This window comes from Protopterus annectens, chromosome 1.part0 (assembly GCF_019279795.1).
Source record: "Protopterus annectens isolate FY-2018-M chromosome 1.part0, PAN1.0, whole genome shotgun sequence".
Lineage (NCBI taxonomy): Eukaryota > Metazoa > Chordata > Ceratodontiformes > Protopteridae > Protopterus > Protopterus annectens.
In genome coordinates this window covers 1,508,705,591-1,508,733,088 of record NC_056725.1, presented here as the reverse complement: position 1 = coordinate 1,508,733,088, position 27,498 = coordinate 1,508,705,591, and positions in this window count along the sequence as shown.

The following is a 27,498-nucleotide window of genomic DNA, read 5'->3' as shown; positions in this document are numbered from 1 at the left end:
TGTGTTAGTATAAATACCCATAACTAAATAGATATATACCTCCCCCTCTCTGCAGTACATATGTATACATACATAGATAGACATATAAATAAATACCCACATATACATATATACATATGCAGACACCCATACATCCACATGTCGTCAGATATATATACAGCAATATATATATATATATATATATATATATATATATATATATATATATATATATATGTATACACACACACACACTGAGCTGTGTGGAGGAGGGGCGTTGACTACAACTCAGAGCTAAGATATATAAGTATCCTTTTTTTGGATTATTTATAGTGATTATTGTTTCTAGCAATTTATATATAGCACTTTTTATTGCCTACAGCATAGTTTTTAATGTATTCTATTGCTATTAACTAATATGCATGGGTAGCTGATTTGTTTTCAGTTAAAAGCATTCTGTAGAGTCTCTTTGCTCCTTTATCTGTTTAAAAACTTTCATTTTGTGGCTTTCTGTAGTGTTTACTGTCTGTAGGCTAATAGCTTTAATATCTGCATGGGTAACTGATTTGTTTGCAGTTAAAAGCATTCTGTAGAGTCTCTTTGCTCCTTTATCTGTTTAAAAACTTTCATTTTGTGGCTTTCTGTAGTGTTTACTGTCTGCAGGCTAATAGCTTTAGTATTGGTCCACACCCTCCCTCCCTGTTCGTGTCTTGTTGTTATACTTGGTGGCTTTGCAGTTGCCCGCCCCTACTGTAAATCTGATATTGGACACTCGTCCCAGTCTAGTGTCATTAGCTCATTCTACCTTATACAGAGAGAACATCTGGGAAGGCCTTCTGTTTCTCCTTTTTCCCTTTCAAAAAAAATGCCTGAATCTCCTTGTGTTCTGACTATGCTTCTCAAACATTTTGGAAATATAGAGTATATTTTAGAGCATTTATTATAACTGTAATTGCCTTAATATTGCCACAACCCAAGTGCTTTAGGTTGCACTGCATCTGAATTGTTTGTGTGTTTTAGCTGCTATTCTGTATATATAGACTTCTCTGTATATGTAGACTAGCTACTTATTCTGCTGTATTACTACCTCTTAAATCATTTTTCAGTTGTGCACTTGCCTTGCTTCATTTAAAAAGTTTTAAATTGCCACTTTTGTAGAGTTTTAATTGCATTTACTGTTTAGGACTACACACTCAAGTGTGTTAGCCTTTTCTGTGTTTATTTACTGTATTATTATGTTGTTTAGCCTGTTTCAACAAAAAATATTATCTTGTTTGATCATTTCCCACCTTTCCTAGCCAGTCCATATCCCAGGCTTTGCTTGTCTCAGGACTTTATTTTCTGTGTTCAGAGCTATCCAGACCTTGTGGTGGTGGAGGGAAGTCCTACTGCTTACCAGTGGGAGTGGTGAGGATTGTACTGCCTATCTAATGCTAGACGAGTGGTTTCCAGCTCTGAAATTGTAATTTTGTTAGTCTTTTTGGGCTGATTTCTATCCCTTTCAACTTTCTGGCTTAAAAACCCGTGTTTGCACATTTTTCGCATCATGCAGCATTTTGAGGCTACAGTTAAACTATTCCAGGTGCCAGAAAGTCTGCTCTTCAAATTTTCCCATAGAACTAGCTGGTTTCTCAGTAGTAGCACTAAACTCTGAACCCCTGTAACTAGCACTTGCTCTAGAACCTGCTGGAAAGCATTAGGAAGCCTGAAACTGATACAAGCACTCAAGTCTCCTTGTCAATAAGAAGAAATTAATCATAGGCACTAAACAGCCTATAATTGCATAGTACCTTGCAAAGGTAAGGGAAAACAGCTCTTAAACTTTACAAAAAAAGCACCTAAATAGGCATGTCCAAAGGTCAGCTTCCAGTAATTTCTCCTGTCCACATGGTGAATCTGGGCATTCTGGGGCAATGTAGCAACTGCCTCATGTACACAGACAATCCTCTCCTCCTACCACCTAACACTACAACCTGCGAGAGCTGCACTTACATAGCCAAACTGGAAGCAAAGCTCTCTCCGGCCAAGATTGTGCTAGACAGCCAAGAGGAGAAGGTTAACACCTGCACTGCACCACTAGCAACTCATAGCCCTTCAAAACCCACACCATCAACACCCACACAAAGCAACACTAAACCCACATATGCAGAGGCCCTTAACATTAACCTGCCTAAGAAGCAAGGACCTCCGAAGCTGAAACGCAAACAAACACCAGTCACAACCAAAGTGACACATAACTCACAACACCAGTGTGCCACCCAACAACAGCACCTAGGATATGACAATGTACCCGACACATTAGTCATAGGTCACTCTATAGTCAGGCACACTGATGTCCCACTCATTAGGCTGAACAAGAAGAAAATTACAGTCAGCTGCCTGACCAATGAGGGGGTTGACCACTGGTGTGGAGCATCTGCCACATAACGCATGCACTCAAGTCATTCCACAACAAGTGCAAATACAACTCTGTTATTGTCCATGCTGGAGTGAATGACTTGAGACGTACTTCCCTGGACTACATGAAAAGAGACATGGAAGAGCTCTTGGATCATGTGACCCAGGCAGGTATGACCCTAGCCCTGAGTAACATCCTGCCTTCGCCCAGAATGATACCACAGTATAAGGACAAAATGATTGACTTCAAAAATTGGCTAAGCTTCTGGTGTCATTCAAAGGGGATCCAGTATTTGTCTGCCTGAGAAGACATGATTGACAAACCACAATGCTTTGCCAGAGATGGTCTGCACCTGTCACCCCTGGGATTCAGGTTACTGGCTAAAGCTCTTGCCACCCCTATAGTGCCTTTTTTAGACAAGGTTCAAAGGATAAAACCACCACCGTAACAGATACAAGCATTCAAAATCTGAAGGTAATGCTACTCAATGCTAGAAGTCTAAACCTCTAAATGCACTCTCTCGAGGCACTCCTAAAAATGGAGAACATTGATATCTGTGCAGTAACTGAGACCTGGTTCAAGGCTCCAGACACCACCCCTGTAATACCAGGCTACAACTCTTACCACATATTTCAGCCACAAAACCAAGACCAAAACACTAAAGGTGGAGGAGTGTCCATATTCACCAAGGATATTCACACCTCCAGGCTAGTTGCCCAAAACAATGCATCTGAAATTCTCCAGGTGCAACTAACACTGACTTCAATCCAAATTGTAGCTTGCTACAGATCCCCCACCATGCCCCAAGATTCTCACTACACCTTTCTAAACATACTGGAAAATATTAAGATACAACCAAACACCCTAATACTGGGTGATTTCAACTACCCTGCCATTAACTGGGAAAAATATTCGGGTACCAACTCCTTTTCCCAACGGTTCTTGGAATTCATAAATTCCAATGCCCTGGAACAAATAATCCATTGTCCCACCAGGGGCTCCAATATCCTAGACCTGGTCATTACCAACATGGGAGACAGATGCTCCACACCAGTGGTCAACCCCCTCATTGGTCAGGTTTGACCATAAGCAAATCACCCTTGACATCCACATCCCACCCCCAACCCCCCAGTAAGGAAAGCTCCTTAAAGAACTTCTCCAAAGCCAACTTCATGCTACTGAAGTCAGAAGTGAAAAACTTCATGACACCCATGCAGAATCCTACACTAAGGCACTGTACGAGCACATCCACTCATGCATGAATCGTGCCATCCCAAATAGAACCAAGATGCTCTTCCCCAAAAAAAAGGAAGCCAATCTGGTAGTCCCCTGCTATAAACAAACTGTACAACAGAAGGAAGAAACTGTTGCAGAAAAGAGGAAAATCCCAGGATACAAAAAACTCCCTCACCAGCCTCAGTAAGAAGCTGAAATCCCTCATAAAATCATCAAAAGGTAGTTATGAAAATAAAATTGCCAAAGAATATAAATGGCAATGCTCAGATCTGCTCTGAGCTACAACAGAACGGCATTAAATATACTGATCCCAAGGATATTGCCAATATCCTGGCAGATTGATTTAGTGCCAGCTTCACCCCCTCTCACCCCCTAAAGGGCCCATCTCAATACCAAAAGATTGCCAAATTCCGGTAATCACGGCCCCACAGGTAGAAACCGCACTATCCAAAGCTAAGAATACAGCATCCCTGGGACCAGATGACATCCCCGGCTGTGTACTACATGAACTACAAAATGAACTGGCACCCCACCTAAGTGTCATGTTTAATCATAGCCTCTCCTCAGGCTTTGTGCCCACTGAGTGGCGCACAGCTACAGTTATCCCACAACACAAGGGGGGATCCACCTTGGATCCCGGGAACTACCGTCCCATCAGTCTGACAAGCCTGATCTGCAAGGGCATGGAACACATTATCATGGAACTTATAAACAAAGACATTGGCAACCTTCAAACAGTGGACCCCACCCAGTTTGGGTTTGTGAAGGGCCAATCTTGTCTCCTGAATCCGATTGACTTCTTTGAATCAGTATCCAGAGCTGTGGATGAGGGTAAGACAGTCCACACAGTTTATTAGGACCTTGCCAAGGCCTTCACCACCATCTCCTACTCTGGAATCATAGATAAACTTACTAATCTGGGCATAAATCCCTACATCACTCGATGGGTTGCCAACTGGCTTACTGACAGAACCCGTAGGAATCATAGATAAACTTACTAATCTGGGCATAAATCCCTACTTCACTCGATGGGTTGCCAACTGGCTTACTGACAGAACCCAGACTGTAAAAGTAGCCAACTCCAAATCCAGCTCCAGACAAGTGACAAGTGGAGTACCTCAGGGTTCAGTCCTGGGGCCACTCTTGTTTGACATCAACTTCTCTGAAGTACAGGCCAACACTAAGGAACTCTGGCTAACAACTTTCACAGATGACTGCAAACTGGGAGCCATTATTGCATCCCCAAATGATGTGGATATTCTACAAAAGGGCCTTACAGAAACAGATGCCTGGTGCCAGAGCCATGGGCTCAAGCTTAATGCCAAGAAATGTATAGTTATCCCCTTTGGAAAAAAATATGTACCCATGAATTACCACATAGGTGGCAGGACACTAAACATTGAAAGTGTGATGAGAGACTTAGGGACACAGGTGGACAGTGGTCTCACTTTTGATAACCACATCACCACAACAGTCAGGAAATCCTTCTATGTGGCACACCTCATCACTAAGGGCTTTTCATCCAGAAAAAAGGAGGTCATTGTCCCACTGTACTCATCCCTCATTAGACCCATTATTGAGTATAATGCCCCATTTGGTATGTACCTCAAAAGACATCTGCAACAACTGGAAAGGCCATAGAAATACCTCACTAAAAGAATCACAGGCCTAAAGCAGATGCCATATGCTGACCATCTAAAAAAACTCCAGCTATACTCTGTGGCATATCATCTACTCAGAGGCGATCCCTGCTTAACATACAAGGCCATGTCAAACCTTGAGCTGTTGGACATGCTCCACTTAAAAGAAATCCCAATCCCTCAGAGCCACATGCTCCAGGGATCTAAACCTTGTCATCACAATGAACAAAACATGCTGGAGGTATAGGTTCCTGACCCAGAGACTCCCCATACTCTGGAATAGACTGCCCATACATGTCAAGCAGAGCGCCTCATTGGCCCTCTTTAAAAGGAACCTTGATGATTGGATGAGCGATAGGAAATTCACCCTGGGGATCATGTCAGTCACCCGCTAGACAGGGGTCCAGAGAAGTAAATATTGTGGGAAGAAATATCCAGGGAATTGTTATGGCTAGGCTTGCATAGGCCCTAGGGCCGATAGCCTAGTACCAACCTATGAACCTATGAAACTATATATATATATATATATATATATATATATATATATATATATATATATATATATATATATATATATATATATATATATATATATATATATATATATATATATATATATATATGTGTGTGTGTGTGTGTGTGTGTGTGTGTGTGTGTGTGTGTAGATATACACAGATATATAGCTATGATAAGATACAGCACTTAAGAATGACAAATGTTTACAGGCCATGCCAATGGAGGTGAGGGGCCCAAGCAAGAAACTTGTAACATGAAGCATGAACCCCCCCCCCCCAGCCGGACAGGGGAAACATACAAACAAACCCACAAACAATGTAAACAATCCACTGCTCCCCAGACCACAGGCAGGATACAAGGGGGGGTGTCACAGTGGAGCCAAGAAGTCTAATCTTGGAACAAAGGCAGGAGCATCCCTTGCGGGACACCCCAAAAATGTCTTGTTATAGGAGGAAGCCCGTGTGATGACCTATCAAGGCGGGGCATGTACATACCTGGACTACAAGGGTGGGAAAGCCTGATGACCCATGGGTCGAGTCAACGTACGAGATGGGTCCCGTGAAGTGGAGAGTGGGCAGTGTAGTGGTGTGTTTAGACCCGACCTGCACCCACAGTAAGGATGAGTGCTGTAGAGGAGGTGCGGCTGAGGGAACTATGGGTATGCAATTATGGGTCTAGGCGTGCAGGTGTTTGATGGAGTGGGTCTATGTGGACCGCCCCAGGGATGTAAGCAATAGTGTTCATTGGGCAGAGCCGCCGCCCAATGGCCAGACACTCCTGCTATGAGTCCGACTGCAGCACAGTCTATTTTACATGGCAAAGAATGGTATAACCAGATGTAGATGTAAATATGTAGAGGTATGTGTTTGTATATATACCCATAACTATATGTAGATATGCCACTCCCCCTCTGCAGTACAAATGTATACATACATAGACAGACATATATATAAATACCCACATATAGATATATACATCTGCAGACACCCATACATCCATATGTCGTTAGATATATATGTACAGCAATATATATATATATATATATATATATATATATATATATATATGTGTGTGTGTGTGTGTGTGTGTATGCATACAAATACAGATGTGTATATATATATATATATATATATATATATATATATATGTGTGTGTGTGTGTGTGTGTGTGTGTGTGTGTGTGTGTGTGTGTGTGTGTGTGTGTAAATATACAATATATATAGCTAGGATATGATACAGCAGTTAAGAATTACATGTGTTCACAGGCCGTGCCAATGGGGGTGAGATGCCCAATCAACAAACATGTAACACGTAGCATCAAACCCCTCCCCACCCCCAGCTAGCCAGGTGAAACATACAAACACACAATAAAAGTAAACAAACCACTGCTTCCCAGACTACAGGCAGAATACTACCAGTGGGAGAGACCCGCCAAGTCTAATCTTGAAACAAAGACAAGAATGTTCTTTGCGGGACAAGCCAAAAATGTTATGGCTATTCAGGCTTCCAGCCATTACACGAATAACCTACGGCAGGGCACACGTGTTCCCTGACTACAAGGTTGGGGAAGCCTGATGACCCATGGTGTGAGACAACATATGTGATGGGTCCCGAGAAGTGGAGAGTTGGCAGTGTGTAGTGGTGTGTTTAGACCCAACCTGCACCAGGAGTAAGGAAGACTGCTGAAAAGGAGTGTGGTTCTGGGAACTATGGGTATGACATTATGGGTCTAGCTGTGCAGGTGTTGGCTGGAGTGGTTCTATATGGACTGCCCCAGGGATGTAAGCAATGGTGTGCATTGGGCAGAGTCGATGCCTAACGAGCAGCCACGCCCGGTATGGATCCCACTGCAGCAAAGTCTAGTTTACATGGCAAAGGATGGTATAACCAGATGTGTTGTTGCAAACCCACTAAATGACAACAAAGAACACATTTTCGCAACACCCCACTGTAGGCATGTAAGCCGAACTAATTGGCGTCACAAGGTATGATTGCTGTCCAGACCTCTCAACTGTCCCTGATCTTCAGGGACGTTCCTGATAGAGACTCTGATTGTAGGTCCGTTCCTCTTAATCCCTCTTAAAACTGGTGACTGCTGAAGGAAAGATGGTGAGTCGCCCTTAATAAATAATGATAGTAATCCAGAGTTATAGACGTTTTACGTCAGAATATCTATATTACTCCACATTCTCATAATCTGCAAATGTTTCAAGTTAATAGTACAAATATTTAAAAATTGTCCCTGATTATTTGAGGATATGTCCCTGAGTTTGTTGAGATTTGTCTCTGGTTGAGAGCTATGTTGCTGTCCTCAGCCCCACCCAGGGGTGTGATTGTCCTGACCTACCCTCAAATGCAGGGTATATACACAGCTGTCACTGTAGAAGAAATGGCCAGCTGTGGACCTTCCCGTCAACTGTCCTGCACATCCCTGGTCATGTCCCCACTATCAGCCCCTCTGTGTGGCCCAATAACACTACTTACCTATTGGCCCCTATTGCATTCATAGTAATGTTCACAGTCACAGGTAGGTGACACCCTCCACACAATTATATTGGCAGAATCTGGAACCCCCAACCCAGGTGTATTACCGCAGCTGTCCCAGACTACACATGTAAATAACACATGAAGGGAAAACCCAAGCACATTTGGATCACCACCTTGCGTAGACTGCCACCCCCAACACACCAGACCCCTGCACCAACTACTGACACTGACACCTCCTGTCCTGCCTCGCATACATATCCCAACACCCTGCAAACCTGCACTACCACTCCCCATCCAATCAGTCAAACGGCCTACTATACAGTTAAAATGCCACCCCCCCCCACCTACCTGCCTGCACCTCCACTATTCCCATCTACTCTACAACACAGGTATGGCATAAGTAAACCTAACCCAAATACCTGAGTGTAGCCTAACCAGAAATGCTAAACTGGAATTCCACTTGACCTTACACTTACCTTCATAAACAGTCATGCTTGACATGTACACCTGATGTAAGCATGTATAATAATGACATGTACATGAAGTAGCGTGGGGTTATGCAGCAGAAAGTGGGAGTACGCCTGTGTGGGCAGCGGTAAGCAATGCCCACACTGGTTAAGCAATGTGGAGGCCAACCCAGTGTAAGGTGCCGTAATCGGAGGTCAGCAAGTCTGAGCCTAGCGCACACCAGCATATACACACCTACACTTCCCCCACAGTGCCTTAGGCATGCTGTAGCCCACAACCCTCATCGTGGCCAGTAACAACATAATCAGCACTCCCAGGTCCCTCTCCTGCACACTATAGTCCAAGTGAGTTACCACGAAGGCATGGAAGATATACAATCAGCTGCTGTTATCGCAAACATATCATCCGGCACAGTCAGTCAACAGTATAGGAAATGTACGTAAGTATGTACATTAATATCAGCAAACATGTGCACAGTGCTCAGTCATAGTATTCCAAGCAGTCTATGAGTACCAGTGAACAGTGGCTGTCCATGCATACTGTGAGAACAGTAGTCTCGTATAATACTGAAGAGAAGAATGGAAAACGGGCCACTGTGTAGGGGCGTGTTTCATCCACAGAAGTGGGAGATGAGGCTGGTCTGGTGTGTGAACAAACCGCTGCATCTGAAAACCCTGGCAGAATGCTACCAGTGGGAAAAACAGTGTAGACCAGTAAAGTGTACTCATGACACAACAACAGGTCCGTCCCTGCCGGGACACACTAGACGTTATGGGTCACAATAATGTTCCCACCAGCATCGGATGTGGATGAAGGGAAAGCTTGAATGTACATGGACTAAACTGATGAAGAGCTTGCAGAAGGTTGCATCAAGACAGTAATATGGAGGAATACCAAGACATGCAGAGAGGGAAATGTGTGGAGGTGTGGTATGGCAGGGCTAGCAACTAGAGAATGCATGGATGCTGAGTATGTGGAGCTCGGGGGCCAGGGAAAGGGAGCATGGATATGACATTAAGGTAGGAATGTGCAACTTATGCAGAGCTGCAATAGTGTAGTGGGCAGACCATCCGCCTATCATGCACACATTATTGGTTGAGGTACCACTGCAGCACATTCCATTTCCTGTATGAAATCAGTGTAATATAACTGTTTTGCTGTATGACCTACTAAATGACATTTAAACAATAGCATAAAAAAACTTCCTTAGCTGCTAAAGGTCTTCTCAGGTGCAAACAAGTGAGAAAAAAACAGAAAATATTTCTGAGTTGACCACCATGGAGCTAGAAGATAGCATTGAAACCTTAATGTTGAAAATATAAAACTTTAGGCTTTATTTAAACATAAAACTTCATTTAAAACCAAAGGGTAAAAAAGAAAAAAAGTGCTTTCAACCTATTCAGGTCTTCTTCAGTTCAGTAAATCTTTTAGGTTTGTGCTGAATGTTTTAAACATCTATGTACCTATCAGGAACATTTACTTTGCACACACCTTCAGTAGCTTCAATTCATTAAACACTTAAAGAGCAAGCCTTCCTCAGATAATCAACTAATGGATATATGCCTATTTTTTAACACAGGTTTAAGGGGAACTACAGAATTTAACCCTGGATACTTGTGTGCTCTAAGGTTAGTGATCTATTTAACTTCTCAGATTTCTGTTAGATTCTTCACATCTCCTACTCTGGGACTTGGTATAATTATAGACAGCTTGAAAGTAGAAAGAATGCAAAGGAAAACATTTCACATGGTTGGCCAAACTATTTTGAACTTCTTCATGTAAAATATCTCTAAGGTGCCTTAAAATACGGTCCTTGAAGCGTTGGTCCGTTTTCCCTATATAAAATGCTGTACACTGTTTACAGGTCGCTAAGTATACCAGATGTTTGGTGTTACATGTGGCAGATATCTTGAAATTATATTATTTGCCATTTACTGGATGCCTAAATCCTGGAACAGGATAAATATGTGGGCATGCTTTGCATCTCCCACATTTTCTCATTCCTGTGGGTTCAGGGAATCTTTTATGATGACCATCTTTATGACAAAGTAACTGTTTCAAGTTCTTTTTATTTTTATAAACAAATCTTGTTTTTTCTCCCATTAATGCTTTAAGCTTCTCATCTTCCAGGAGTATCGGCCAATATTTATTAATAATTTCACAAATTTGCTGATTATCTGAGCTGTAGGTGATATATAGAAAAAAGTAAAACAAAGAAAGTATATTCTTTGTTTTACTTTTTTGTGAATAAAAGCTCTGGATTATTGGACCGCTTCTCCTTTGGTGTACTTCCCATTGCATGGTATGAGCTGTAGGTGAGCAAACAATTAATCTTCTGCCCTTGCTAGTTCTCCTGGGGTTTAGCTTTGTGTTCATCATCAGATGCTGTTAAATAGTAGGGACAACCTTTAGTCTTTCTGAAGGTGTTATGATCTATTGGTTTATTCAGATCTGATTCTTTATAGCCTCTCTTTCTAAGATGTCCTTTGAGCAATTCACATTCCTCCTTAAATGTATCTTCCTCAATGCATAACCTAGATAGGCACATCCTTTGATTTTCCATTGTATTCTTGTAGATATGACTTGGGTTAATACTATGGCGATATAAATAATAGTTACACCAAGTTTCCTTGCGATGTACTCCTGTTCAGAGACCTTGCATGACATCATAACTAATTTTAACATCCAAAAAGTAAATCTCTTTATCTGAGTATTTAACTGAAAATTTAAAGAACTCTGTGGTAGAGTGCAAGCAGTCTATGAATGCTTGCAGATCTATGACCTGCTCTGTCCCCACAATAAAAATATCACCCACAAAGCTCCCATAATATAATAAATTACTTCTGCATGGATTCTTTGAGCATATTATATTTTGCCGTTCTTAATATGCAAGTACCAAGTTCGAGTAGGTGTTGGCACATGGTGTGCCCATTGCCACCCCCCATGTTTGTAAGTCGCACTTATCACCATAAAGAAAAATGTGTTGTGAAGAATGATATCTACTAAGTGATAAATAATGTCAGCATTAAACTTCAGTTCATGTGCTAAAGATCTTGCTGCTTCGATCCCATAGTCATGAGGTATTTCCGTGAAAAGATTGTTAGCATTCAATGTTACCAAGAGCACCTTAATTCCCTGTTGGATTGCATTCTGCTAGGTGTCTTAAAAAAGTACCAGTATCTCCAATTATGGAATGTATTCTTGATAGTTGCTGCTTTAACTCATTCTCAACATACATGGAGAGGGGTTCAGTCACCCAACCTCGTCCCGCCACAGTTGATCTTAATGGTGGGTCCTCCAGGTGTTTATGGACCTTTGGCAAACCACTTATAGTTGGAATAATGGGATGGTCCACACTAAAAAAAATAGTACAGTTCTTGGTTAAGCCTACGCTCCATGAGTAATGCATAGATATCATTTACTTGTTTTATTTTTCTTTCCTGTACATTTTGGGATATAACTTCATATGTTATGTTATCCTGTAACAAGGATAGCATCTTTTTTTCTGTACCATTCAGCTCACATTACCACAATAGCTCCACCCTTATCAGCCGATTTAAACACTAAGTCCTGCCTTTGTTGTAACTTGGATAGCGCTTTACTCTCATCTGATGTCATATTCATAAAGTGCCTTTTGTTTATCTGGTTATCCCTAAGTTTCCCTACTTCATTTCATGTAGGAGGACAAATGTTTTCATGGTGGGAAGATTAACTGGAACAAATGGACTTGGTTTTCTGTATGTCCATTCATTAGTAGAAGAGCTATTCCCAAAAATCGATTTTAGAGTTAAATTCCTACCAAACATTTTTATATCAACATGGAACTCATTTAGGTCAGAAGTTAATGGACTTCTTTTTTTTCAAAACAGGTTTATTGTTTTAACATATAAGAGAAATATCATAACAATTTTATACAAGTAATTAAAAATAGGTATTATTATAATATTCAACAAAACAACTAAAGTATTTACAAAGACATCCACTACAATCAGATCAATTAATTAAACTAAAATACCATGCTATTGAAATTAAAATTTTTTTAACAAATTTTGTAAATTATCCCATACAATAAAATAAGATGTTTTTCTATTTGTTCTAGTCCTAATTGTGTTTATTTCCATATGGCACACTATATTCATAACATTTTTAAATTCATTGAATGAAGGAGGTGTATCTGAAATCCAATTTCTAGTTATTATTTTCCTAGCCACTGCTAGAATAGACCATAACAAGGGAAGCTTAACCTTTTTAACACTTTGAGGTACAGGTGTGTTGAATAATATAAGAGATTTAGAAATAATGAAATTATCTGTAAAAGAGCCTGCAAAATTCATTAATTGACTTCCAGTATTCTTTCAATTTTATACAGTCATAAAACATATGAGCCCAGTCAGCATTAATTTCTACATTACATCTCTTACATAGATTATCTTTATTATTTATTTTATTCATCATCAAAGGTGTATAAAAAGATCTATGTAAAAATTTCCATGTATAAATTCTCCAGACAATGGAAGACGTAGTTCTATAAGCAGATTCCAATATATATTGTTTATCTTGTTGATTTGGTGGGTCCCCATTAATAGAAGTGAAATAATTTCAGTATGAATCTACATTGTAAAAAGTTTCTTGTCTGATAACTTTATGTATGTATGAACGTTTACCTTTATCAGAAACTTTATGTTGTAAATTTAATATCAAGTAATCAATCAGTGTTGGAATAGATTCTTTAACAGTTATAGCCATTAAATCTATTTTATTAATGAGATGTTGTCTAAAGGTCTGAACCTCTAACCAGCATGTTTCTCTTAGATCAAATTCTTGTTTTAAGAAATCTAGATTTTTAACTTTATTATCAGATATCAACTGATACCAGTACTTTAGATCATTATCTATAGCTAAATGAGTTCCTTCAGATGTAGATGACAAAAGCATACCCTGAGTATACATTATAGGAAATACAATAAAATTCCATTCCCTATACTTAGGGTGCATGAATATAAAGTTACGATAACTAATAATAATATTTAATGGGTAACAAACCATATGTTTAGGTGTAATAGATGAAGTACAAAATTCCTTTAGTAACCATAAAATGGAGTTATTTACAATCATATTTTTATGTGTTAAGGAGATTTTCATGAAGTGTATACTAATTAGCTCCCAATAATCTTTCCATTTTGTGACATATGACTGATCTATTAATAAAGTAATAACTTTTACAATAGAAGAGATAGTATATAAATTAAAGTCTGGAAAAGAAATGCCCCCTTGAGACCAGCTATTAGTATGTTTCTTTAATGCAATCCTAGGTCTATTAGGTGCCCATAAGAAATTTAACATTAGTGTGTTCAGTTTCTTGATAATTATTTTTGTAGGTGGAAGTATTATTGATTGTATTAAGTATAAAATCTTGGGGAATATTATCATTTTAATAATTGTAAGTCTCTCCTCCATAGTAAAAAACATATTATTCCAGGTATTAAAAGATTTTGTATATTAAGAAAACAGGTATTATAATTATTATATATAATAGATTTAATATCTTTAGATAGTATTATACCTAAATAAGTTATCTGACCTGAATTGGGTACATATTTAGTAAAATCACTAATGAGAATATTTTTTCGTGTATATATAGGTAGTATTTTAGTTTTTTCTTCATTGAATATTAAACCAGAAATACTTTTAAAATTTATCATGTTATCAAATAGAGACTGTATAGAAGAATTAGATCCTGCTGATGTAATTAGAACATCATCTGCAAAAAGTTGAATTTTGGATGTTGTATTTTCATCTATTTCAAAACCCTCTATGTCAGTACTGTTTCTGATCAAATTAGCCCAAGGCTCCATTACTAAAGTGAATAATAGTGGAGAAAGTGGACATCTTTGTTTGTACCTTTAAGAATGGGTATTTTTTGTGAAACATATGTTCCTACCTTAATATAAGCCAACGTTCCTTTGTATAAATGTTCAATTAGATTTACAAATGCATCCGAGAAGTTTGTGCACTTCATTAAGGTAAACAGATAGTCCCAACTTACTGAATCAAATGCTGAACTTATATCAAGACTAATAAGTGTTAAATCTTTCTTTTTCCTATTTGCAAAATCTATTAATGTTAAAGTTCTTCTTATATTATCAAAAGTATTTCTATTTACAATGAAGCCTGTCTGATCTATATCTATAATGCCGGGAATGATTGTCTTCAATCTATCAGCAAAGATATTCATAAACATTTTATAATCAACATTAAGTAATGAGATGGGCCGATATGAAGAACATCTAGTTGGATCTTTATTAGGTTTTAAAATTGGCGAAATAAATGTATATTGCCAAGATGGGGGTTATTAACTCAGTTTGGGCCAAAATAAAAACCTTATGTATTAATGAATATGTATTTTTAGAAAGGATTTTATATATCTCTGGTATAATACCATCATTACCCGGTGCTTTGTTTGATTTAAGCTTATTTATTTGTGTAATAACTTCTGTATATGAAATACCCTTGTCCAATAGTTTAATCTGTTGTTTATTAAGCTTTTATTCATATTTGTGGTTATAAACTCCTTTATTTTATCTTTAGGTTCCATGTTAATATTATTATGGTTAATTTTGTGAAAGTGATTTCTAAATTCATCTAGTATTTCTGGTATACTAGAAACATTCTTCTTTTCCTTAGAGAAAAGATTTCTTTGATATGGTTTTGTTTATTCAACCTTTTGTTTTATTTTTAAGTCTATGTAAGTATTTGGGGCTTATTGAATAAGACAAAACTTGTATTTCTCTAAAGTTATTTTAACTTTATGAGTTAAAATTTCTTTGTATTTCTCATTTAGTTTGTTTATTTCTTCAATAACTTTCTTGTCCATAATATTTTCTTTATTATTATGTTTATAAGAGTCTAATTTACTTTGAATATCTAACAATTCCTTATCCCAAGATTTCCTTTTATTATTATACCATCTGATACTTTGTCCATATAGATATGATTTTAAGGCATCCCAAACATAAACAATGGAGACTTCAGGAGTGTTATTTATGTCTAAAAATGTTTTACTTCTGAAAGTATATATTCTTTATAGTCTTTTAGTTGAGTTAAGTATGCTGGTATCCTTTTGATCTGAACATTATGAGTATTTTTATCATGAATTCAAAAACAATTGAATTATGATCAGATATAGGACATGAAATGATTTTGGAATTAATTAAATCTGTTACCATCTGGTTAGAAATAAAGACCCTATTTATTTTTGAATAAGTTTTGTATCTGTTAGAAAAAAGGTGTATGGTAATGATTTTGAATCTATCTGATTATTAATATCATTCAAATGATAAGAATTAGCAAAATCCTTTAAATGTTTTGCATTAGATGTAATTCTTCTCTTTCCTATAGTGGTAGTATCACTTTCATGTAGTATACAATTAAAGTCACCAGCTAAAATAATATCTCCTATAGAGAATGATATGATCTTATCAAGATGATGTTTCACTGTATTAATACCAATTCCAGGTATCCAATATACATTAATTAAAGTGTAAGTCTTCCCATTAATTTGTATTGTAACCATACAAAACATTCCTTTGTCATCCTGATAAGACTTAATGGTTTTAGGAATGGGCATACTTTTATTCCATAAAATAGCCACTCCTCCTAGAAGTTAATGGACTTCTGACCTAAGAAGTGAAGGAATAAATGTCAGTCCTTTAGACAAAATACTAATACTTGCTTTATCCAGGTGTTCATTTGACAAGTTAATCACCAAGGACTGTTCTTCTGGAATCTCTATTAAAATTTCTTCCTTTTTCTTTCTTGACTCTGAGTTCAACCATTTCTCTGAAATCTGTCTCTTACTGGGACAGGAAATTGGTAGTGAAAAGATGTATGGCTAGCCCTTACCATCAGTATGGTGCCTGTGGAAGTACTGGGAACTAAGTTAATATGTGAGGAATGCGGCTTTAAATTTGCCATAGTAACAGTCGAGGTAGTAATTGGAGACTCATTTGATATGGCTGTGGATACCACCAGGGTTGACCCATTTGCAAAAATATCCACCTGTGGTGGCTGGTTAGGTTAAATGACATTTACACTTGAACAGGAGTACAGAATTACACATAGCTCATTCACTATTCATAGGACATGAGACGACACACAGATATGTATACACAGACAACTTCTAATGGTGCATTTTACAATAATGTATGCCATTACCGACAGCACATATATCTGCACTTATGTAATCAGTGAGGAATGCAAGGCCCACACAGAAAAGTAGATGCAGACAGTGCAGATATATAACATACTATGCTGTCCAGGACAGGCCCATTAATTCGTAAACTGTGGTCAAAGGATTTGTCATCATGATAGGTAACAATAAACAATAACAGACGTAGTTCAGTAGCTGCCAGTTACACCCTGCAGTCAAGGCCTAGGGAACATTTATTACCTGTGATAATGTCTATGTATCTGTCACATGTATAGACTCTGACCAACAAATGTCATGGGCGTCCACGATATGACTGGTATGATAGCAGGAATGCCAGCAGTATATTATGATAGGCCAATACCGAACAACCCCTAACCATATCACAGCAGGACAAAACCAGCCATATATGTGGAGGACGGAGGCAGGAACACAGGGCCATACCCATAATATTGCTGCTATACACCCTGTGCATTGCTGGTGTTACAGGATTTGATGCAACATACCCTTATGCAGGAATAACACATCAGGAACAGAACTGGAAGTAGCCATGTACTGACAGCACACAACAGACAGATTGCTGGGGCTATATCTAGGACAAGCCCTGTGTGGTGCACAGGCACAAGCAAACAAACAATTCACTGGCCATCATGTGGATAGGCCCACTGCTGAGAGCTATGCAGATAGACTGCATTCCATCTTCTATGTGGGCAAGACTGTAAATAAACTCAAGAGTAGGATTTCATGTCATCTGTCAGAAATCCACTCTGGATGTAAAAATAATGCACTAGCCAAACACCTTTCTTTTCATAAAAGACTCACAGGTTTTAAGTTCCAGATCCTGGATCGCATAGACATGGGTGATCTTGAAGGAGACATCCCAAATATTCTGGAGAAACATGACCTCATGTGGCAATTAAAGCTGCACTCTTTTAGGAAGCCTGGACTAAACTACTACTGTTCAATTAAAAGAGCACTGGAACTTAGAAAATTGCCACATTGTTTACATGACTAATTGTATTTTATTTTATTTTATTCTACAAATTGGTTTTAAATACCATTTTAAATCAGTTGAAATTTAAGTGTATATTTTGTTTCCGTCATCATACATACATTTTTCCTTATTTTTATGTTTTTCTGGTTCTTTTTTCCACTTTATTCAAAATGATGTGTAATAACAATACTAACTAATTATACAATTGTATATATATATTTTATAGATTGTTTTTAGGGATTTTGTACACAGACCTGAAGAAGTCTAGAAGGACGAAAGCGATCTTTGTTAACAATAGGTTATGAAAATAGAAATTGATTTTTACATGCAAAATGTATATGTATATATTTATATATATTTTTTGATTGCCAAATGAACTAAGGTTGATATATTTCCAGCCATGTAGTATATTGTCTTGGATAAAATCACAGACTTAATAATCTACTTAATAATCTGGTTAAATAAGAGGTACCACATCATTATAAATTTTATTTAAAGTACATAAGGGTTTTATATTATTATGACATCTACTAAGTAGGGCAGAACCAGCTCGAATGTCACACTGATGGGGGAAGGGATGTGAATTTAACATGTGTACCAATAACACTTTGTTTTACAGCACAATAAACCACTCCCATGCCTGATAAAAAGTATATATATATATATATATATATATATATATATTTAGAAAGCTTGTGAGGAAATTATTACTCTATTTTTGTTTTACTTGGATCGCTTGTCTGTGTACTTAAAGGATTTTCGACTGGAAACAGACTGCCTGCCTTGCTTGGATTACTTTCGAATACTTAGTAATGCCGTTCAATTATATATTTTCTATTATTATTTTTTGTTTTGTTTTGACTTAAGACGAGTTTAAGTTCGCTACTTCTACTACTATTGTCTGATCTGATTAATATACAGTGATTAACTAGAAATATATGGACTGAAAATCTTCCACACAGAGAAGTTTCTTACACTGTTTTGTATTAGCAAGTGCCATGCAGGAAGGGGAACATATGGAAAAGACTGTGGGACTGTCTGCAAACACAGGGAAGGTGAGGTTGTAAGGTGACTGTCAGTGTGAGTGTGTGCGAGTCTGTGCACTGTTATGCACTGCTGTACAGGTCTGTTACCTGTATGGGTGGTGGTGACATTGGCCCCCTGAGATTGGTACATGGGCCATATACCAGGTGTACCATGGTGTAAAGACAGTGTACACAGCACCCACATACCCCACTGAGTATTGTACACACTAGAACCCATCTAGATACTCTGACATACCCACTATCACACAGTGGCCATGATGCAAAAACAACCCATTGCATATCACAACAGTGGTGCCACAGGGATATGCATATGATGCACATGCCACAAGCATAGTAGGGTGTTACATTGCATTGCCACACCTATGCATGGCAACAACAATATTCATACTACTGTGTGGCAATGTGTATTGTAATAGGAGTATGTGGACTCGGAGCGGTGTACCCTACAGATATGCACACATGCACATATACATACACGTGGCAGACCTCAATGGGATTCCCATGCCTACCAACCCATTGGTGCAACACTGTTGTGCTGGTTCTGCAAGGCACATGTAGCTGTTAGGGAGTGGAGTGTAATGGGCTACACGTTATGTTAATGGGGTTGAGAAGCACCACACACTATACGGGCATATATGATAGGCATCCCCCCAGCCCAACATCTCCTCCCTGCAATACACTACCAAGTGTTGGTGAACCCATAACCAGGGCCTGTGGCAACATGGGCACATGCTGTTACCTGTACTACATCCCACCTGTATGATGTCAGGCTGTTATTGATAACATATCATGCAGTACGTTCTGGCTCCCATGGGGAATGTATTATGTGGATGCCATCAACATTACCAGGCTTCAGATACACAGACAGAAATATGCAGATACAGGTATACATATATATTACATATACATGATTTTATATATATATATATATATATATATATATATATATATATATATATATATGTACATATACATGTGACTACACATACACACGCATTATATGTACAGTACGAAACATAAGCAGTAGGTGCACACAATATGGAACAGCCACTATGCCTACAGTTGACCCCTGAATGACTGGACACTGAATGTGCCACCCATACAAATGACAATCATTGCCTGTAACATGCACCCACAGAGAGGTCATAGGTGAAACAACACCTACAGGTTTGCTGACATTGTAGCCTGTTATTCTGTACTATTACAGTTCTACATGCCATGCCATATAGCTGTTCAGACACTGACAACTATATCAACGGAGTGATGCTACAGTGAACTAGTTACACTCATACAGTAGGTTGGAAAGGTTCACAGCTGTTGCTGTCCAGGCCAAGCCATTAACATTGTACAATAGGAATGACACACTGGGCCACAGGATACCTAACAATTGACAGTATGTACTCCAAGTGTGTAGTTCAGCAGCCTCAATTCACACACTGTACAAAAAGAGTAGGTGGTATGGACATCTTATGATGGCATGGGTTGTAACTGCTACATAACTTGGCATAACTGATACCATCACGTGCATACCAACACACAGAACAGTTTGTATAGCAGGGGGTGGTAGTCCTGCAGTACTCAGATCCATGACAGTAATGTGTATATAGGTGAAGTATGTGGTACTGTACATCCAGATACCTTACGGCAGCTCAGCCCTGATAACCCCACATTTTTTAGCAGCCTAGGTATTTTCTGGTGCTCCCCCTGGACTCAGTTATACAGGGCCATATACCACTGTTACATACACTGGGCTCTGCAGTGCATGAGGGCACACATGTATTGTGTAGGTGGCGCCCACACATATATGGCCCCAGCCCCACCATATGTGTGGGGCTTACAATGGCAGTGGACTGATGGCAGACATGGCAATGTATTATACTACCAGACCACTATGGATCAACCACTGACAACATGACATGTGTGCACAGCTTGGTATGTAGGTGAATACAGGCACATATGTGGGCAACTATTGCCATACACTATGCAAGGTGCAGGTGTTACAGGGTAGTCTGTAACATACCCTTAGTCAGGGAATTGCTGGTATGGATGGCCATGGATATAGTCCTGTACCGGTAACACGCAACACACACACTGCCAGTGTATTATCTGACACAACACCTGTGTGGTGGATAGACAGGATGTGATAGGCACAGCTCCAGCCAGCATGAGGGTAGGCCCACAGTTGTGTGCTGTGCAGACAGACTGCATTCCATGACAAACTAGTATGTACACCCACACCCTGTAACACCTGTACTGTACAATGCAAAACACAACTCCACTTGCAGTCTGTCTGTACGTCCTGATCTTCCAATGAATATGTGGCTGCCCTGAGTGTGCTGCTTTTCCTGTATGGGGTATTGCTACATGCTGTCGGGAGCACTGCTGGCCACACACTGGACAGATGGCCATCACACAGGAGATGTAATGGGACCACGCACACATGATGTAGGGATCAATAGTGGGTGGTTGCCATGACAGTGTTAAAAAATTGGTGTAGTACACATGTGTATTCATATATGTGGTGATCTGGATATGTAAATGTACAAAAATTCCCACCATAGTTCCTGGACAAGAAGTGTAGGCCACCCCTGCCCGTATGTTCCCAATGTCATAGTTGCAGGGGATGTCAGGTATCTCTAGCTTATATACTAGTAGGCTATTGCTACTGTCATTGGGATTGTCTTCACAGACATGGTGTTTTTGGGTGGTCACATCTGCTAATAATGTGTGCCACTTGTTACTGAACAACATCCAATGGACATCAGTGTACAGTACTGCTGCTAGTATGTAACACCACTGTGGACTGTAGCAGAGATAATGGCCAGTATATATTGGAATCTGACACAGTCTGTACATTCCAGAGGTATACACATACGCCCTTAGTGCTACACATGCGCACCATGTCTCACAATATGGATGTGGATGGCCATGTAGATGGGTATAACACATGACAACAAGTATATAATGTCCACCATAGGTCATGCATTCACACACCCCTGCCTGGCCTGTAACGGTATGACCACTGGTACAGGGGTGCCATGGCCAGATACTACACAATAGATATTGACATACATCCGCACTGCATCCCACTGCCCTGTCTGACATACATAACTGTTAGGGGAGGCTCAGCAGTGGGACATCTGAGTAGTATCTGCGCATGACATCCCACTGGGTAGCTACAATCAACTGCTAGGCATGTCACAATGCACTGTGCAGGCTGCAGGCAGACTGGCTCAACACTGGCCTACACCTCCCAAGGGGGAATGCACATGTACCTGCATATACAGCAGGCAACACAGGCATGTCACAGCACAGGGTAGGATATACCTGTGTGACAGTGCATATCCAGAACCACTGTGAACACAGCCACAGCCACATATGGTTAGCTAGCATGGTATGACAGTATATGGACTATGTGTTCGACACCATTCTCATATGTGCCACTCACAGACTTCCCTACATATACTGGCCTGCTGCACAGTTTGGTCTGGTGGGTGTCTGTGGTATGGGACACGTGTATTTATGGCCTTACAAACATGTAAGCCACTACAGTACCATATAGTGGGACAGCATGTAACATCTGCAAGTAGGGGAACTAGAACAATGTCATCTACCACAGTTTGTACAAAGGCTAAGGTGCATATCAACACTACACACACTGTCAGCATTCACCATAGGTACACAGACCTCAGTACTGTATGAACATCCTTAGAATGTGCAGGTAATGTAATGTAGCCCCTACTGTACATAACATGTGTAGCAGTCAGATATATCCGTGACTTGTTCTCAGATATGATGCCACAAAGTATGGTGTACAGCACATATGCACCACATCATGCACAACATATGTACAAAGGCTGACAGAGGTGTGGCTGGGAGCACATACACAGGACCAATATTGAGATGCTGCTGTGATGACCACATACATTTACTGTTGTTACAGGGTTGTTACAACATATGTCCTTTGATTGATGTGACATCTGCGACTACCACAGCTTTCTCCATCTACTGACTGCAATCCTCACACTACCTTCAGCAGTCAACAGCCAGATGCTCCATGGGTGGCACATGCAGCCATGGACACAACACTGCCCAGGCTGCAGATGACCCTGCAGATGGTGATTCCCCATCAACATGGAATTGACATGGCAGGTATTGAGACATGTACATCAGCCATATCCACACAAATACTGTGAAAGCAACATTACTTTAAATGCGGTATAGCGGCACCTACAGTCTGTAGTCAGGTCAGGCACATCCACCTCCCATTTGATGCACTGTTTCCATGGTGTATGATGTTAGAGGTACACTGTAATCCATCTGGGATGCTGTTTGGCGCACACCAGATCTAGTTCTTGCTCACAGTGGGTGACAAGGGCAAACACCAACATGATGTTCCGGAGTATTGGAGTGTGTTTCCATACAATTGGCAATGGTGATGTTAACACAGCTGTTTCACATGCAATGAGCTAGGGGAGGGCTGCGATTCATGCAGAGGCCATCAGCTGATCATGAGCATTACCTACATTACACATGCTGCTGCCTAATCAAGGCAGGTGTAGGTCTCCACGTCCACCTGGGAGGGGGTGGGGGATGCAGACAGAGGTTAATACATGTCAGGGAGGGGTGGGAGGGTAAAACTGAGGCAAGGTTGTGTCACTCACCTAGCAGCACAGGGTATCAAACCTCTGATGACTATGTAGTGCTAGCACAGTCTGTTGCAATTACTGAATGCACCACATGGGTTACCTGTTGTGGAGCACTCAGAACATATATGTGATGGGGAGTGACATCTGCAACAGGGATACAGTAGCTGTACGGTAGGTGACATAAATGTGCCTGTTGGCATGAACAGGTGCCAGCATCAACACAGCTGCAATGTCACAAGGACACACATATATGGACACATATGGCAGGGCCAGGTGTACAACTCATCAGTTGTGGGATTGCCACATCACATCACTATGCAGGTATCCCATGTACCACACAGGTCATATGGGGGCTGTACGGGCAAAGGGTATGGGAAGGTGTCTGACATCAGACAGCATGCTACAGTATGCCCATGGGGGTTGTAGGGAGTGTGGATGTGAGCATCTGCAGCATGCAACACACACACAAACAGACAGGGTGCCACTATTGACATGCATGTGTGCATGTCTGCACAGGTGTGTGGTGTTCGACTGCGCCAGACGGCAGTCCACGTCTAGGTGATCGGTGTAACTTGGCATCAGGCCACATGACGATGGACTGCATTGTGGCTCAGGGATGTAATGTCTGCATTTGCCCACACAGGTGGGTATTGTATCCCCCATCTCGTCACCTAGGTGACTACTGTGTGTGGGCATTGCTGTGCATCGCTTGCCATGTCTGTGTTCCTTTGTCCATGACATGGACTGCGTCCGGGATATGCAGTGACATGTGGAACTGTACCTGGGGTGTTCAGCCTATGTTGTGAACACAGATTATCATCAGATGTGCCAGCCCTGCCCACCTGTGGCAGTGGCTAGAAATGGCCAGCAGCTTTACCCTGCACCTACATGGTGTGCATGCTATCAGCATTCCTTGGTATCAGTGGCATCTGTCCATATGGTCATGTTGTCAGGCATGGTATGTCCATTGTGGGTCACATGTGATGGCACCACATGTGGTGCAGTTGTCCATTGGAGAACATGGGGGAGGTGCACTGTCTGCACGTATGTGCATATTGGACAGATGGACTGGGTGTCATGCCCTCTGTGGCCCACCGCTGTCACTCCATAGTTACTATTGGTGGCCAATGTGCAGTGTACTACTCACATATTGGCTGTTACCTAGGCATGTCTGTGTATGACACATGGGACAAGAGTGTGCTCTGAGTAATATTGGGGTTGCTAACTGTGATTGCCTGGCCTTTCTGTCACATGTCTGGGTATGGCTCTGCACCCCGGCCTCTCAGCCATATCACATGTGTTATCCCTGTACAGTGGACATTGTGATATATAGTATGGCCACCATATAGGAAAATGCAAAACCCACTCCACATTGGCCACAGGTGTTACACCCACCTGTACACAGGACAAAGGTTACAAACACACTCACACACACCTGTCATGTTTGAGAGTGGAACCCCTACCTAACTAGTGTAGGACACTACAGCACTACACAGTTATAGTAAGCGCCACGGATATTACTGAGGTAGTCTTTGCCCATAAGTATATTTCACACTGATTGACATCAGCAGGATTGCCAAAGTAGGGCTTTGAAATGACTGCAAGAGACTAGCCTAAAATGCATTGCTCCATACACAGATAGAGACACACACAATATATCCGGAACTGCCATGTGTGGGGATGGAACCCAACCACACGTCAAATTCAGTCTACAGCAGTATGCAGTTACAGCATGCGCTACAGAGATTATTGGGCTACAGCTCTTCCAGGAGAGTATTACTAGGTGGGTGAAATCAGCAGCCTTGCCAATGGTGGGTATGTGAAATGTACGGGGTGTGAGATACCTAAAAGCATTGCTCTCTACACAGACGGACATGCACACATAGTTAGAAGGTTGTGGGCTAAAACTTCCAACTAAATCCTTAATCACACTATGGCCATACAATGTTATGGGATGTGCTACAGAGATTACTCAGGTATGATTGTCCCAGAGGTGTATTTCAAGTTGTGTGACATCAGCAGCCTTGCCAAAGGAGGGTATTCAACTTGTAAGGGGTGTGAGTGGCCTTAAAAGCATTGGTCTCTACACGGTCAGTGATAGACAGCCACGCACACACAGAGGCACAGTTGCCACATCTGGGATTCAACCTCCTACCTAACTACATTATCACACTACAGCAGTACACAGTTACAGCATGTGCTAGGGAGATTATTGGGCTACAGCTCTCCCAGGGGAGCATTTCTAGGTGGGTGACATCAGTTGTGGGTATGTGAAATGTACGGGGTGTGAGTTACCTAAAAGCATTGTTCTCTAGACAGAGAGCAGGTCGGGGGCTAGAACTTCCAACTAAATCCTTAATCACACTATGGCCATATGATGTTACAGGACTTGCTATGAAGATTACTCATCTATGATCGTTCCAGAGGTGTATTTCAAGTTGTGTGACATCAGCAGCCTTGCCAAAGGAGGGTATTCAATTTGTAAGGGGTGTGAGTGGCCTAAAAAGCATTGCTTTCTACACAGTCAGTGACAGACAGACACGCACACACACATGCACAGTTGCCACATCTAGGCTTTGACCTCCTACCTAACTACATTATCACACTATGCAGTTACAGCATGCGCTATGGAGATTACTGGGCTAAAGCTCTCCCAGGGGAGTAAACTAAAAGCATTGCTGTCTACACAGGCACTGACACACACACACACACACACACACACACACACACACACACACACACACACACACACACACACACACACACACAGTTGCCATGGCTGGGGTTAGAATTCCTACCTAACTAGTCTATCACACTACAGCAGTATGCAGTTATGGGATGCAACACAGAGATTACTAGCCTACAAATCTCCCAAAGGTGTATTACACATTGAATAACCTCAGCAGGCTTGTCAGGGTAATGCTATGGGGTGGCCAGTGTGTGCTTGGCCCATACACCATTCATGTAGGGGTGACACGCCACAGGCGGCTACACCAGGATCATCTGTCACAGGTGCATGTCTAGGGCAAGTAGCTGACTATGTCCTTGTACAGCCATGTTGCACAGCTGGCACTTGAACCACCTAGTCTGTGGTGCTGACAGGTACTGGTCGCTAGTAACTGCAGTGCGTGACATCTGCAACTGATGTGTTTGGGGCCATTTGGTTGTGTGCTTGGTGGGACAGGCTTGGATGGCTCCTTGTCACAGTCACCCTCTTACACACATCTATATCCATCTACCTTTGGCATATTATGATGTGTTGCCCTTACATATATGTCTGTATTCCTATCCACCGTGTGTGCAAGGCATGAGTGATGCATACCGACATGTTTGCAGTATCTATTGCAACCACTGGATATGTCTGGTTCACTAGTGTTTGCATACATGGCCTTCATGTGTTTAAGTGTGTGAGCATGCCCAGTAAGTCCTTTCAGCATGTTGATGACTGACATTGCCTTCATTACTCTTACTCTAAGTGTGTGAGCATGCCTAGTAAGGCCGTCTGTTATGCATGTGTGGAGAATGTCCAGTGGTTTGTACTACACAGCTAACCTTTGAGTTGTACACCGACAGGTAGCATGCTGTGACTGCAGGTTATCCACCGATCATTTGGCATTGACTGTTGCAACATGTCTGCATAGTGGGGGGTACAGATGACTATTTCTATGTTTCTACACAGGAGTGGGGGGGCGGACCTGACTGTTACTGTATTTCTGTGTGAGGTAGGGGGGGGGCACACCTGACAGTTGTACACATTTGCTAGGATTGTACTGGTATGTCCTGTAGTCCGATTCAGTCAGTGGTCTTACCCATCATGCTGGCTATGCCATACAGGTGTACTTCCGTTTCTATCTTTTGATTGCATACACATTGGTTTCTG